The 16,222-nt window shown below is 38.8% G+C and overlaps 1 protein-coding gene across 3 annotated transcripts in view; it reads left to right on the top strand.

Moving 5' to 3' along the window:
- The first annotated feature begins 406 nt into the window (after nucleotides 1-406).
- Nucleotides 407-16,222, top strand: part of LOC115145037 (F-box-like/WD repeat-containing protein TBL1XR1) — a 48,524-nt gene continuing 32,708 nt past the window's right edge. For 2 of the 3 annotated variants that reach the window (XM_029686261.2, XM_029686259.2), the window contains exons 1-3: nucleotides 407-677; nucleotides 7,553-7,600; nucleotides 10,459-10,524. The gene's annotated coding sequence lies outside the window, so the exon portion shown is untranslated. The remainder of the gene's footprint in view (nucleotides 678-7,552; nucleotides 7,601-10,458; nucleotides 10,525-16,222) is intronic. The other variant, XM_029686260.2, reaches the window with a different exon arrangement.

Below are 16,222 nucleotides of genomic sequence, written 5' to 3'. Positions count from 1 at the left end.
ACTGTCACGCAACGTACCAAACGTTGAATCAAACTGAACTCACCCCAGAAGTTTGAACATTCCATATGTGCAACATCACCCACTTCAGACTAGTAATTATTATGTGATAAGTTATGATTGAGATATTTGCATCTTTTTTTATTTAGATTTCTGCATCTTGAGACTTCTCCAGAATAAAAATGTGTGTACTGCTCTACATGTGTATTTTATGCAAATGCTATTTCAACAACACTAGCGAGGTTATATAGGTACACGAAACACTATTTTATACTGCGACACCCATTTCAATATTTTTGTGTCCTTCATACAGTTTCTACATAACTGCAGAGAATTGCCTAGGCCTGCCTCATTTTTGCCTGGAGAGTCACCTCCTCAGTGTTTCTGTATCTGAAGCCGTTGGCTGGTTCTGAACCGTTTGGCTCTTTCTCCACAAGCAAGCAACCTTACAATGTATCCCAATTGCTTTTCAATCTCATTTTTTTAAGGATTTATCAAATGCTACACTTATGTAATCAAAACACATCGCTCATTTGGGATTTTAACTACCAAGCCGCAATCTCGGGGTAGATTTATAACGCTTTATTGTGACTATATTTTAGAAAATAGCAGTGGAGGAAGAGATTCCATATAAGGAGCACAGCAGAGAAGGCACCCGTTGTGTGATCTGGACAGTTTAAGTAAGTGTTTTCTTGGCTTTTCTCGTGATTATATGTAATATAAAATATACTACGAGACGCATTCATTGTATACTATTGTTTGTTGGTCGTTATCGTCAATTATTTCACTGTCACCAATGTTTATTTTGGTAATTTCAACAGGGTGGGGGATGGGCAGCGTCAGCGTGTGTGCGCGCGAAAGAATGTGTGTATGCGTGTGTGTGTGTGCGCGCGTGTGGTGACTAGCAGCTTGCTTCCTGTCCCTACCTACAACTTCACAGGGTTTGTAAAGTTGCTTGTTTACAAGCCAGTTTTTAACTGTATGATAATCACTGCCAAATAATTTAGATAAACCATTAGAACACTTTGACCATCTGAGCGGTTGTAAACGGAGATTTGTGGCCACAAATCTAGGTGTGATGTGCAAGGTTTGTTGTGATACATAGCTAGACACACATAAACATGCTAACGTTAACAACCATTAACTGTTGCTAACTACATAAAAAGGGATGTGGAATGGTGTATTTAGCCATATGTTAACTTCTATGTCATAAAGGAACAAAATCAGAGCTTATTGACAATTCAGTAATGTAACCCATGAGTGTGGGGGAGGGGAACCCAGAGTCAAAGCCAGACAACTCTAGCTCAACTTCCTTACAGTTATAGCCTAGTTGAAATCCAGGAAATCATTAGTAAGGTTATGTAGTTATCTAGCCAACTACATAGGCTACACATATGATTTTCCTGCTGTAATTGCTTAACCTAAGAATTAGTCTTTAATTGACATTTTGTAGGTTAAGCCTGTTTAAAAATATATTGACCTGAATAGTGCAGTCTGACCACTGCTGTATTATATTATGGGAATATTCAATAAGTGAAAGTATCTATGATAATTACAATAGAACAAAGTTTATAACCCAATACTAGCCCAGTTAATTATCTGATTTACACACCTGTTTATATTCATATTCCATATAGACATGAAGTTTATTGTATTTGCTATGGAAACGTTTCGCTTAAACAATGTCTCACCCCCCTCTTATGTAGCTAGTGGTGGAGTAGCACAGTTATGTAACTGGTGCTTGACAGTAGACTGAAGGAACATGTGGGGGATGGGAAGGATGAGTGGATTTCAGTTCTACAGCAGCAGTTCTTTGTTTCATAGCTAGATTGCCAGGACAATGACAGAACAAGACATCAATATTAAATCATCTTTTATTAGTTCCCATACCAACCCATATTTAATTGAAATGGCACATATTGTCAGATAGTCATTTACAAATTGAAATACAGTCAGAATTATGATCTTCAGGCTAGGTCTTATTGTGTGTTCATGTGCTATTGGAAACTTGGGACTACTGATGAAACTCCCTGATATGCCAAGCTCCTGGAATCATCATAACTACGCATTTACAATGTCCAAAACAATTAATGTGAGCTTCCAAGTTGGGAAAACTTGTGGGAAACCTGGAATGTTGTGCCCTACGTTTTACAGTTAGGCTAGACAGTTTTCTAAGTTTCTTCTTGCAAGGAGTACTTGAACATAAGATTACACCAATAGGCTATCTGACAGTTGGTTGGCCTTATTTAGCCAAAATAATGTATTGAGCCATTGAGGGAAATCAAGTGACATATTTGAGGGAGTGAGGCTTAGTCTAGGCCTAATAGTAATAATGCTGACCTCTCCACACTAATCTGAAGGGGATTCAGCTTGGAAGGAATGATTAAGCCTTGTTGGGGGTTAGGATAAATAAAAAAGGTCTAATGTGTACACACAGAGAGATGTGAAGTTAACTCTTCCCTGGCTAATATAAATCAGTGCCAGGCTCTATGTTATCGACCTTTCCATTTCTCTTTGTTTTTCCTCTGGGGAGCCCAATGATACAAACAGCAGCCCCTCTCCTCTCCCTGTTGACACTAGTCACATGGTGTGTATTGTGACCCCAGAGTCAAGTTCAACATTCTGAATGCCCCGGAGCCTAGAGCACCCAACCACTTTTAGAGTAGTGCCTCTAAAGGCATCAGCATGCTTCAGTTCGGCTGGCGGCTTGCCAAAGTCGGCAAGACGAACCGAACGAGTGTGCTCACATACTCCCTATTTGCTTGAAAAAGCTGCAAAAAAGTGCCGTTTATCAATTTTTTTGAGACGCCAGTATACACTTCCTCAAAATAGTCAGAATTTATCTAACATAACTCAAGAAATGTTATTAATTTTATATCTAACTAAGATGTTTGGTGCAGTATTTCGCAATGAAAAATGTGCATGAAAATGAGTCGTCTCTCGTTGAATGACAACAGACTTTATTAAAGAATCCCTACTGTTGACCAATCTCTGGCGAAGGGGCGTGGATTTCGGCTCCGGACATCAGTTTGCCCCTAGAAAAATGTTTGTGTGTCCGAACAGCCGAAAAACCCTCACTGAAGTCCAAAATGGACAAAAACGGCATAAAATTCTTGTCATAATTTATGCACAAACTCTTAAGAACTGTTTTGGCTGAGAAGCATGCGGATGCCTTTTGTCCCAAGGCATATCTTTCCTGTGCTGTAAGTAAGACGTTTTGTGACACAGTTTACAACCTACACATGCATAATACATTTTCTTTACATTTTACAGGTTTTAATTAAACAATTTTGTGAAAAATATATATTTATACTTCCAGATGTTAAGTATGATTTTTACACTAAGAAACGCCCAAACTTGATTTGTTATGAATTGGCCTGGTGCCATATAAGTGGTCCAGATATTTGTGAAAGTTAATTTATTAATTGGTTGTATCAGAAAATATTGGAGACACAACTGATATTTCACTCCGTTTGCCCAAACTAGCCTAAACTATTTGTATAACATACATTTGAGATTCATGACTAGGCCTACATTACAGTGCACTACGTTTGAAGAGTCACACAAAGCAGGGATTTAGCCAATACATGAATCACTGAGACAGGTTTGAACAGTGCAAATGGGTAAGCCTATTACTAGGGTGTTGGCCAAGGGAAGAGTAACATTCCAAATACATCTGTCACGTGAATACTCCACTCACATTTCCCTTAATGGGTTCTAAAGATTTTCACTGGAATAGTTAAACACGCTGGGAAGAATGATTGTGTTGGTCAAGCAGAGCGATCAATGGAGGAGGAGGCAGCTTTTTTTAGGAGCACATAAAATGTAGGCCAATGTTCAAAACATTTGTTTGCAGCCAAATAGGATAAAGGGCAGATTTACTCTTTTTAAGTAGCAGTAAGCTAAGAGTGACCTGCTTGGGGATAAAGGCTGTGTTTACATTGGCTGGTCTTTTAGATGGTGTACATAACTTCATGAGACGTCTGATCTAATATGAGAAAACATGTGAAACCGATTTGTGTGTTACTGAGTTTAGGACTGTTATAAATTAGGAGTAGGCCTATATTAACTGGGTTTTCTTTTTCACAATATTAATATAAGGTTGGCTAATGAAGTGCTAGTGGAATGGAATAAAGAAGCTCCTTATAACCTTTATTTGTTTGATTTAGGCCTAAACCTGAGCACAATGACTCGCTTTCCATGCACGGCTATCTATTACATCTAACTAAAGTTATCAGGGATTTGGCATGGACCATTCTCTGGTTTTGGATGGCCTAATTAAACTGTTCACTGCAGTTTTCGCTGGGGCTGTGAAAACAGCTCTGTCTCACCCTTGGTCACAAGGAAGACTGTGAAAAGGAGTTGGGACTTGGGAGGGAAGTGGAGGGTGGTTATTGACCAATCCTTTTACGATGACTAGATTGTTGGCCCATGTGTATCAAAGATGTGCTGCACAAGTTTAACAGTGACCTAATGAATCGTTCATGTCCATTGTTAGTACTACTAAATGTAGTTTTTGCATTAAATAGCCTAATGATTGTCGAATGTACAATGTACAATGCGATAGAAACAGTGTGAATGATGAGCAAAGGTCTAGATTCTAGAATGAGGGAATTAGGCTAATTCCCACATATTGTACATTGCCTTCATTGCAGAATGTAGGCTACAATAAAACATTTGAAAATACAGCAAGCTAGCAAACATGTTAAACTGCCATTTAATGACATTCTGGGTCTGTGGGATCTCGTTCTTCCAGCGCTGAGCCAAGTAGCCTGGCTAAGCATTTCCAGGATCTGTACTCCCAGTGTAATCCTAGCCTATCTTTCCCCATCTTAGAAACTCTACTATGGAATGTGATATGTGCTGCAATAACAGGGGGGGGGAAGGAAAGGATGAGGAGTTCCTTTGCTCTTAGGTCTTTCTCATATAGGCCATCGCTTACAACAGTGGTTGTCAAAGTGGGGGTCGTGGTTTTGGGGCATCGCGAGTGTGAAACTGAATAGGAAAAGTATATAATTTTCATCCATATTTTAATAGTCTACATGTAGCCTGCCATTTGCATGTTATATACCTTTGCCTATTTAATCTGGTTTCTAATATAATTGTTAATCAACAGGAATTCAGCAAAAACTTTTTGGGGGCTAATTTAGGAAATCTGTCCCCATGTACAGCGGCTAAATCTAGTTGCCTAACCCTGGCCTAGAGTATTGCACAAAATTGTAAAAAAATAAATAAAAAAACTGTTGACTAATGACCAGTCATCAGCATAGGCGCTCGAAGGTGGGCACATATATCAGATTAGTGACCTGAAAGGACTCGTTTAACATTCTGTGGTTTTGCCTCACAAAAACAGAGTAGGTCTACATTTATATTATCCATATAAAATACTTGTAAAAAATCTAATACGGAGGCATATTTGCCAGAACAGTAAAAAGCTATGCCCCAATTTCATTGATGTTCATATGTCAGATAGGCCTAGTATGGGTGGCTACTGGCTGTACGTCTAAAGATAGCTACAACATTGCTGCCTTCAATATTATGGGATGAAGATGTAACATTCTGGCGAATTAATTATTGTATTTGTGAGGAAGAAAAGGGCTACCCACTTGGCAACAAGCATTATGTGGGCAGGCAACCCTTCAAAGTGATAGTGTGCAGTGCAGACAGACCATGCTTTCCCTCCGATCCTGCAACCACTGCTGCATACAGGTAGGCCATATGATTCTGCTTGCTCTGGACTCCAGAGAAGTGACATGATATCCCTAGTTTATGTTGGCTACTAACATGAATGACTTTCAGCTAAAAATGCAGGTGTAAAAGTTTAGTTCTGTATCTTGCGTTTTGAAAATGCATTGCGTTTTTGTCTGTAATGACAGGCTACATTTGTGCAACGATTGTGCGTGCATGTACGTGCGCGGGGGTCGCAAGCTTCGAACCACTGTTTTTTGGGGGTCGCGGGTCAAAAAGTTTGACAACCGCTGACTTACGACTTCTCTTAAATCTTTAATGAAAAGTGATCCCTGGTGTATAGGCTACTGTGTTGACTCTCATCAAATGGGCAAGAGGCTCTCCTCTCTTAGCACCTTTCAATCTGAAACTGTGTTACTTTGGCTAGGCTATTTGCTGATTTGGGTATCAAGGACCATCCTGCTACGGCCTAATAATTAAAGACAAATCTGATGGCTGTAATTTAGCAAAACAAATGTTTTGCTATGATGGTGTCTGCAGAAGTAGTATGGAGAAGCAGACTTGAAGATTATAATTGATTGTCCCACTGTTTGTGGGTTAGGCTAGCCTTACACTAAAGGCTGCGTATGATGCAAATGCAGTGGTGTAAAGTACTTAAGTAATACTTTACAGTATTTTTACTTAAGTAGTTTTTTGTGGTATCTGTACTTTACTATTTATATTTGTGACAACTTTGACTTTTATCTCACTACATTCCTAAAGAAAATAATGTACTTTTTACTCCGTACATTTTCCCTGACATCCAAAAGTAGTCGTTACATGTTGAGTACTTAGCAGGACAGGAAAATGGTCCAATTCACGTACTTATCAAGAGAACATATGGGCTGAGTTTCATACTCAAAGTAGACAGCCCTCATCCCTAAACCCTCAGCCCTATGCCCTTGGGGAATCTCCGCGGCCATATTTGTTGTCGGTCCAAGTGATTAGCATAGCAAGGGAAGTTTGCAACGTAGGTCCCTCAGCCCTCGTTTTTTAATGGAGTTTGCGAGTGTACAATTATGTTCACTTTGGGGCCTGAAACACCCCATAATTCAATTCGTGAAGATTGTACAGCCGCTAAGAAATGTCCGCCAAAACTTAAAACCTAAATGTCAATATGGAGTCAACATACAAGTGTAAGTAAAAACGAATGTAAATAAGTTAGAAATTGTGCTACTAATGCACAAACACGTCTTATAAAAGTAATTATTATTTTTGTTTGGTTAGCTTTTGGAAATTGTAGAAAAACATTTTCCTTCTTCAGAAGTAGTTAGGCAGGCTAACGTTAGTTAGCTAATTAATAGTAGCCGTATATTAATAATTATATAGTTAATATAAGTAGACATGCAATCCCATGCCCTGCAAGTGTATACTCGTCAGACGTCATAAGAAGTGTCCACTTAATTTGAGGGCTGAGGGGATAGGGTGTGTTTGGAATTCAGCCATGGTCATCCCTACTGCCTCTGATCTGGCAGACTCACTAAACACAAATGTAAATGATATTGGAGTGTACCCCTGGCTATCTGTACATTTTAATAACAAGAAAATTGTGCCGTCCACTTTGCTTAATATAAGGAATTTGAAATGATTCATATTTTTCCTTTTGGTACATAAGTATATTTAGATACCAAATACTTTGACTTTTACTCAAGTAGTTTACTGGGCGACTTTCACTTTTACTTGAGTAACTTTCTATTAAGGTATCTGTACTTTTACTCAAGTATGAATTGGGTACTTTTTCCACCACTGTGCCAATGATCCATCGCATTTGTTTTCTAATGTGTATTCATTGATTTTAATCAGCATCTCTTTTCTTCTTTGTCCTCAGACTGTAGAGGGATTACTGTCAGTTATCTGAATGACACTCGGGCACATGGTAAGCACACTAACCTCCCTCTATAAACTAGCTGATGTCTGAGGTAAATCTCTAATGTTGAGTCTTTGCGTTAACAAACATTTTCATAAATGCCTGCTTGTACTATCAAAGCTGTAGCAGGTTGTTTTATTATGAGTGAGGAATGAAGGGGGCTATTGGTGATGAACCTCGTGCCTCATAGTGAAAGGCAGACTTGTTGCACCCACACAATGATCACTGTAACTTTAGGTCATTAGTGAGCTAAATGTGCTGCTTGAAAAACCTGCCTCTAAATGCTGTAGATTAAAGGGAAACTCCACTCAAACACTATCTTTTGGTATTTATTCCATTAGTCCACTGTTGATACAATATTTTGCATGCCAGCAGTCAAGTTTTCAAGATATTGAACTTTTAAGAAGGAAGGTGTCACCGGTTACATCATCTTCATATATAATCTACTATATTGGAACCACACTATCAGGAGTTTAGTTTAGAAAGTGATAGGCTGCTATCCTATTATTGGCTTTTTGTCATAGCCATCAAGTAGTGATTGGGGAAAAATCAAAAGTTACATATCGCAATATTATTTTGGGACAATAATATATCGATATTTGACTCCAAGTATAGAATTATTACTTTTTTGCTACTGTGGATAGCATTAGATAGCGCTAGTTTGCTGTACGTCTAAAGATCAATTTAGCCTCAAGTAAATAATGAAACATGTTCAATTTGGTTTAAATAATGCAAAAACAAAGTGTTGGAGAAGAAAGTAAAAGTGCAATATGTGCTATGTAAGAAAGCTAACGTTTAAGTTCCTTGCTCAGAACATGAGAACATATGAAAGCTGGTGGTTCCTTTTAACATGAGTCTTCAATATTCCCAGGTAAGAAGTTTTAGGTTGTAGTTATTATAGGAATTATAGGACTATTTCCCTCTATACCATTTGTATTCCATTAACCTTTGACTATTGGATGTTCTTATAGGCAGTTTAGTATTGCCAGTGAAACATTATAGCTTCAGTCCCTCTAGTTAGCTCGCACTAACTAGCTAGCCATTTCACTTCGGTTACACCAGCCTCATCACGGGAGTTGATAGGCTTGAAGTCATAAACAGCGCAATGTTTGACGCACAACGTTTGAATGAATGTTTACGTGCCTGCTTCGGCCTACCACCACTCAGTCAGATACTTGTATGCTTGTATGCTCAGTCAGATTATATGCAAAGCAGGACACGCTAGATAATATCTAGTAATATCATCAACCATGTGTAGTTAACTAGTGATTATGATTGATTGTTTTTTATAAAATAAGTTTAATGCTAGCTAGCAACTTACCTTGGCTTACTGCATTCGCGTAACAGGCAGTCTCCTTGTGGAGTGCAACGAGAGAGAGGCAGGTCGTTATTGCGTTGGACTAGTTAACTGTAAGGTTGCAAGATTAGATCCCCGAGCTGACAAGGTGAAAATCTGTCATTCTGCCCCTGAACAAGGCAGTTAACCCACCGTTCCTAGGCCGTCATTGAAAATAAGAATGTGTTCTTAACTGACTTGCCTAATTAAATAAAGGTAAAAAAAATATATATAAATGTTTTCGGCAAATCGGCGCCCAAAAATACAGATTTCTGATTGTTATGAAACCTTGAAATCGGCCTTAATTAATCTGCCATTACGATTAATCGGTCGACCTCTAGTTGAAATCCTCAGGATGCCTGAGGATGTCCAAACAGTGGACTTTTTCAATAAAAATAAAAAATAATTTTCTGGATGGGATAAAAATATATAAACTAAAACCAGATATATGGTATGAATAAAAGATAATGGGCCTATATATTTTTTTATAATCTTTGAAAACTATCATTCACCAAAATAAAGGGAGGAAGGGATAATAATAATAAAAAAATGAATCTAGCAGTATTAATTCTCATTATGTTTGAGAAAATGACCTTGCATCATTCATGGCAAAATGCATAGAATTAGGTTTAAAACTGCAACATGGAGAAATGTCTAGAATTGCAGCAAATGAGCTTAAAATGTAACAATTTCTCTATACCGCCAATATGTGGGGGCTCAAAATTTTTCTCAGAAATTCAGCTGCGCCAACTGGGCAGCCGTGCCCATTTCCAAGCCCCTGCCACACCCACCACCTAAGCCCCATTTTGATCCAGAAAAAACTCTGGTCTTACAATATCAGAAGTGCATTCTCGAACATTGTCTTTGAACTACAGAAGGTTTTATTATGTAGCATTGAACAGAAAGCTTTAGGCTACATACCTCTCATGCTTTCACACTACAGGGGAAAAGGATTGTCTACTACTCTTCAGTGGTTTCTAAATGTCAACCTGAAGTCAGATGTACGTTGATATATTTACAGTCAAGGGGAAGTGTGTGTGTGTGAGTTCATACCCAAAATAATGATTTTTTTTATGACAATGTTGCTGCTAGGCTTATGTGTAGATTACTATCGACTAAGTTAGACGACACAATGACATTTGCTTACTGCTGCCGTTGTCTCTTACTTTAGGGGCATCAATGAGAGGTGGATTGAATATGGGCTAAATTACAAAGGGATGGGCTGAATGTTATGTTGGGATGATCTTTTTAAAGCTTTGATTAAAGGGGAACTCATTACCATCTATGTTATTGCGTTGTTACCATTGTTTACTTACAATCTTGGGCCTGTAATGAATGCATCAAGCATGCTGCTTGCTAAACAGGTCTAACGATACTCTACTGTAAATATAGTGAAGATCGGCAAGTGTACGCCAGACAGACCTGGGAGCATGTCTCATAACCCTTTCACATACAAAAGAGGCATTTTGTAGTGCTGCAGTATCAGTTTCCTAAAAACGGCTTAGTTTTAACCCTCCTGCTTGTCTTGCAGGTGCTGAGACTGGTGGACTGTACACTTTCAAAACATATTTGTTGTGAAAACAGACTTACTACTGTGGTAAGTAGGGTCCTACATATTAGTTTATCTATTGTGTTTTTGGCTAAATGCTGTGTAATTAATTTATTATTTTTATTGGATGTCTCTAATTCTCAGCTCTGTGAGCATAATGTGACAATCGTTATTGTAGTATAGCCTAGTTACTGGGGGAGGAAAAGCTCTCAAGGCAGCAGGCAGTCCTGCTCCGCTATGGCTCTGATGTACTGTAGTGAGTGGATAGTAGGCACAGTGAAGATAGAGAGTGCTGTAAGGTCACCAGGGTAGAGTGGAACCATTTTACTTGCATATGCGCCTAAGTATTCTGCTGTGCGACCTGACATTTTAATTTAGGAGCACCAGTGCGTCTATAAAAATGACGCATTTTAGCTTTATCCCAAATAATACCTACATTTCTTTGTGTGTACCCTCAGAAAGTATTCACACCCCTTGACTTTTCCCACATTTTGTTGTGTTACAGCCTGAATTTAAAATGTATTAAATGTAGATTTTTTTTGTCACTGGCCACACAATACCCCATAATTTGAAAGTGGAATTATGTTTTTCTACATTTTTATAGATTAATTAAAAATTAAAAGCTGTATTCAACCCCTTTTGTTATGGCAAGCCTAAATAAGTTCAGACATAAAAATAAGAAGTCAAATAAGGTGCATGGACTCACTCTGTGTGCAATAATGATGTTTAACATGATTTTTGAATGACAACCTCATTTCTGTACACAACACATACAATTATCTGTAAGGTCCCTCAGTTGAGCAGTGAATTTCAAACACATATTCAACCACAAGGACCAGGGAAGTTTTCCAATGCCTCGCAAAGAAGGGCACCTGTTGGTTAAAGGGTAGAAATATAAAAAGCAGACAGTGAATATCCCTTTGAGCATGGTGAAGTTATTCATTACACTTTGGGTGGTGTATCAATACACCCAGTCACTATAAAGATACAGGCATCCTTCCTAACTCAGTTGCCAAAGAGGAAGGAAACCGCTCAGGGATTTCACCACGAGGCCAATGGTGACTTCAAAACAGTTAGATTGTCTGTGATACATTGTAGTTACTCCACAATACTAACCTAGACAGAGGGAAAATAATGAAGCCTGTACAGAATAAAAATATTCCAAAACATGTATCCTGTTTGCAACAAGGCACTGAAGTAATATTGCAACAACAAAAAATTTGCAAAGCTATTCACTTATTTTCCTGAATCAATGTATTGTATTAGATTTGCCTTTATTTCACCTTTATTTAACCAGGTAGGCAAGTTGAGAACAAGTTCTCATTTACAATTGCGACCTGGCGAAGATAAAGCAAAGCAGTTCGACACATACAACAACACAGAGTTACATGTAACAGTATAACTTTAGACCGTTCCCTCGCCCATACCCGGGCGTGAACCAGGGACCCTCTGCACACATCAACAACAGTCACCCACGAAGCATCGTTACCCATCGCTCCACAAAAGCCGCGGCCCTTGCAGAGCAAGGGGAACTACTACTTCAAGGTCTCAGAGCAATTGACATCACCGATTGAAACGCTATTTAGCGTGCACCACCGCTAACTAAGCTAGCCGTTTCACATCCGTTACATACACATGGAGTAAAACAAAACATACAGTCAATAATACAGTAGAAACAAGTCTATATACGATGTGAGCAAATGAGGTGAGATAAGGGAGGTAATACGGCCGGTTATAATACAGCCTGGAATCGCACCGGGGTCTGTAGTGACGCCTCTAGCACTGAGATGCTGTGCCTTAGACCACTGTGCCACTCGGGAGCCCATTACAGATTTAAGTTGTCCGAATAGACAAGTAATAAAAATTCTAGCAAAAATCACAATCTCAAACAATTAGGCTACTCTGATCATAATTGGATCATAATTGGATTGAAGTGTCATCTGGATGCAATGTTTAGCTCACTGTCCTCCCAATCTCTGCAGAGTGTATCGGAGTGTAATTATTGTAGGCATGCATTGACAGGCATGAGTGGTCTTTCAATCATGCAGTCGCGATGTGCGTTGTGTTTGCACATTTGTTGATAATAATTACTAATGAGTTATTTGCCCAGTTATAGCAATTTTTTGGTCAGCAATGAAAATTCTGGAAACGTCATGGTGTGTGCATCAGCTACGTGTGGGCTGTTGCCAGAGGAGAGAGGGCGAGAGAGAGACTTGCGCAGCAGGTTAAAAATTATATACAGACTAACAAGATAACTAGACAATCTACACAATATGTTTTGAATTGGCTATCTCCCTAGTTAACTATTTAGTTATTAGCATGGATTAAAGTCATTGTCATGTCCGATGGCCTAAAATAACTTTCCACAGGCACTCGTGTATAACCAGGGTGCGCACTTGATGAAAACCATGCTGCATACTCCGGTTGTAAAACCGCCTCTCAAGCGCTCAAAATTGTCTAAGTTCTTCTTTATTTTTTACTGTCCATGTAATTCTGACAAAATAAAAATAACAAAAATTGTATAACCTAATTGACAAGTAACTCCTGTGCTGTCAAGATCTCCCCTGAACACTGAATATATCTTAACCTTTACATACATAGTGAACAAAAGTTTCAACCGAATGTGTAAAGTGTCGGTCCCATGTTTGAAGTAAAAAATCCCAGAAATGTTCCAGACACACAAAAAGGAATTTCTCTCAACTTCTTGGCACAAATTTGTTTACATCCCTGTAGGTAAGCATATCATCTTTGCCAAGATAATCCATCCACTTGACAGGTGTAGAAAATCAAGAAGCTGATTAAACAGCATGATCATTACACATGTGCACTTTGTGCTGGGAACAATAGAAGGCCACTTTAAAATGTGCACACATACCACATTTTGTTACATAACTTGAGACATATGTGGTATTGTGTTTTGAGGGAGCTTGCTATTTGCATGCTGACTGCACGAATGTCCACCAGAGCTGTTTTCAGAGAATTGTCCATAAGCCGCCTCAAACGTTGTTTTGGAATTTGTCAGTACATCCAACCGGCTAAACAACCGCAGACCAATTATAATCACACCAGCCCAGGATCTCCACATCCGGCTTCTTCACCTGCAAAATAGTCTGAGGGAGTGCTGAGGTATATTTCTGTCTTTAATAAACCTTTTTTGTGGGGAGAACTCATTCTGATTGGTTGGGCCTAGCTCCCCAGTGAGTGGGCCTGGCTTCCAAGAGGGTGGGCCTATGCCCCTCCCAGGTCCAACCAATGGCTGTGCCTTTGCCCAGTCATGTGAAATAGATTCGGAGAAATACTGGGTGTGCAGGCTTTTGCTCTAGCCCTGCTTGAACATAAGCACATTGTAGAAAAAAAAATCAGCTGCTCAACAGGACTTTGATAAGCTGACTCTGGTGTGTTTGAGCCTGCATACCCACTAGCTCTCCAGATATTTTGTACAGTAGCCTATCAGTGCAGTATTTTACTTTGTTGGGGGTTAAGTGCCTTGCTCAAGGCCACAACGGTGGGAGATATAATACATGGGATCGATCAGAGACCAGCAGCCTTGTGAAGTGGTTCCTGACCATCATACAACATGATTTTCAGTCACCTTTTTGGCCCATGGAGTTAGACCTTTTTGTTGTTGTTGGGACAAGTGTCTGGAGCTTTCGGTCAAGTACAAATCTGACTTACTAAAAAAGTGAATGTCAAGCCCTGAATAGTGGTGACTGCATCATGTTATGGGTATGCTTGTAATTGTTTAGGACTGGGGAGTTTTTCAGTATAAAAATACATGGAATGGAGCTAAGAATAGGCAGAATCCTAGAGGAAATGCTTGTTGTCTGCTTTTCACCAGACACTGGGAGATTAATTCACCTTTCAGCAGGACAATAACCTAAAACACAAGGCTAAATCTACACTGGAGTTGCTTACCAAGAAGACAGTGAATGTTCCTGAGTGGCCGACTTACAGTTTTGACTTAAATCTACTGGAAAATCTTATGGCAAGACCTGAAAATGGTTGTCTAGGAATGATCAACAACCAATTTGACAGAGTTTGAATATTTTTTTAAATATAATGGGCAAATGTTATATAATGGGCACATTCCAGGTGTGGAAAGCTCTTTTTGAAGGCACTATACATTTTTCAACAAGGGTGCACATGTGCTCCTTGAAAAAAAGGTCAGTGTAGAGCCTTGGTGACTCTTGCATAACTCACTCAGGCGGATCAGGTTTCAGACCTCAGACCTCTCTGCACTGAAGTGGCAGGGATCCTCTGCAGAACAGTCTTGTGATAAGCCTAATAGCTTGGTAGCATTGAATGAAGAATATTCTCTATTTTGAGAACATTATAGATTGAATAAAAAATCTCACAGGTCTACACTGGCTATTTGTATGTTGTGGTAGTGACGACTTCTTTGCCTTTACTAAATGGACCTTGAATGTGCTCCTGACATTGGGATTTATACTAGTATACTGCCCTACCAAGCAAAAAGGCAGTAACTGCTCATAGCATGGAACTGAGAAAAATGGCTTTTATTTACCTTGGTTTCACAGTAACTTTATGCAGTTACTGCTAACATGACCCCCATTTTCTCCAAAACACAATACAATAGAGACAGGATACGTCCACATGATTAATGAACTCAGTTTCGACCAAATGAGCACTTACTGCCTTTTTGCTTGGTAGGGCAGTATATTGTTGGTCTACAATTGTTGACTTTAAAATTGGAAGCAAGATGAATCGCTGTAGTTGATGAATAAGCTCTGGATCAAAAGGTGGAGAATTTTGTGATTGGGTTTATTATAGTTTGTTAGGCCTGTTGATTCACTCCCCAGTCCTATATCTGCTGTGAACGAAGTGCTACAGGCTCCATTTATTAGTATCCATTTATCAGTATGCATTTATGATGAGGAAGTAGCCTGTAGGCTACACATGTATGAACATTTGTATGGATAATAACCACTGTTTCCTGATGTAACAGGAAGTGTGTATTCATTAAACTTTGCAGAGCGCTAAGATAAAGTGATTAGTGAGGAGAAGATGAAAATAACATTTGCATGGCACGTTGGAGTGAATAACGTAATTTCCATGTAAAATGACCCATGAGCAACATGTGAAGTTTATAGGAACATATCAAATTTGGCTACAAATGAAAGGAGTCTCAATATTTTTGGCATATTAAGGCATAGATACATTGTTCAACCGATTTCCATACTAAAAATAAGGAATAAGCAAAGGCTTTTATTTCTGGTCACACAGATGGAAAAAGGGTCTTTAAAAAACATCTAATACAGAAAGTCTTAAGGTATTAGAAATACATCAAAACACAATGTTGAATTAAAGGCACCTGCCATCCAATATCAACATTTATATTTAGTTTAGCAGGAATTTGCCTTCTGCAAGTTTAAGAAATATTGCCATTTCTCTCCCTCATGAGAAGGGAGGATTAGGGAAGTTCAAAGAAGTAACAAATAAAGGTAGACCTACCAATTTGTTAGTGTTTTTACTGATTACAATTTTGTTTGAATTATTAATTGATTAAAACTTGGCACTTTGTTATCAAATCGGCGAGTGAAAAATCAGTAGCACATTAGAATAAATTAAACCGTATACATCTTGAAATATGAATGGTTTGGTTTTCAAAACGGTAAAACATTATATTATAATAAAATACACATTTGGGGAGGGGGTCTGAGGATGTGACACTGCTTAACTTTCTAAGATGCCCAAAATAAATTATCGCCATATCAAGGGTCTAGCT

Source organism: Oncorhynchus nerka, linkage group LG17 (genome assembly GCF_034236695.1).
Source record: "Oncorhynchus nerka isolate Pitt River linkage group LG17, Oner_Uvic_2.0, whole genome shotgun sequence".
In the NCBI taxonomy this organism is placed as follows: domain Eukaryota; kingdom Metazoa; phylum Chordata; class Actinopteri; order Salmoniformes; family Salmonidae; genus Oncorhynchus; species Oncorhynchus nerka.
This window is presented reverse-complemented; position numbering and strand designations above follow the sequence as displayed.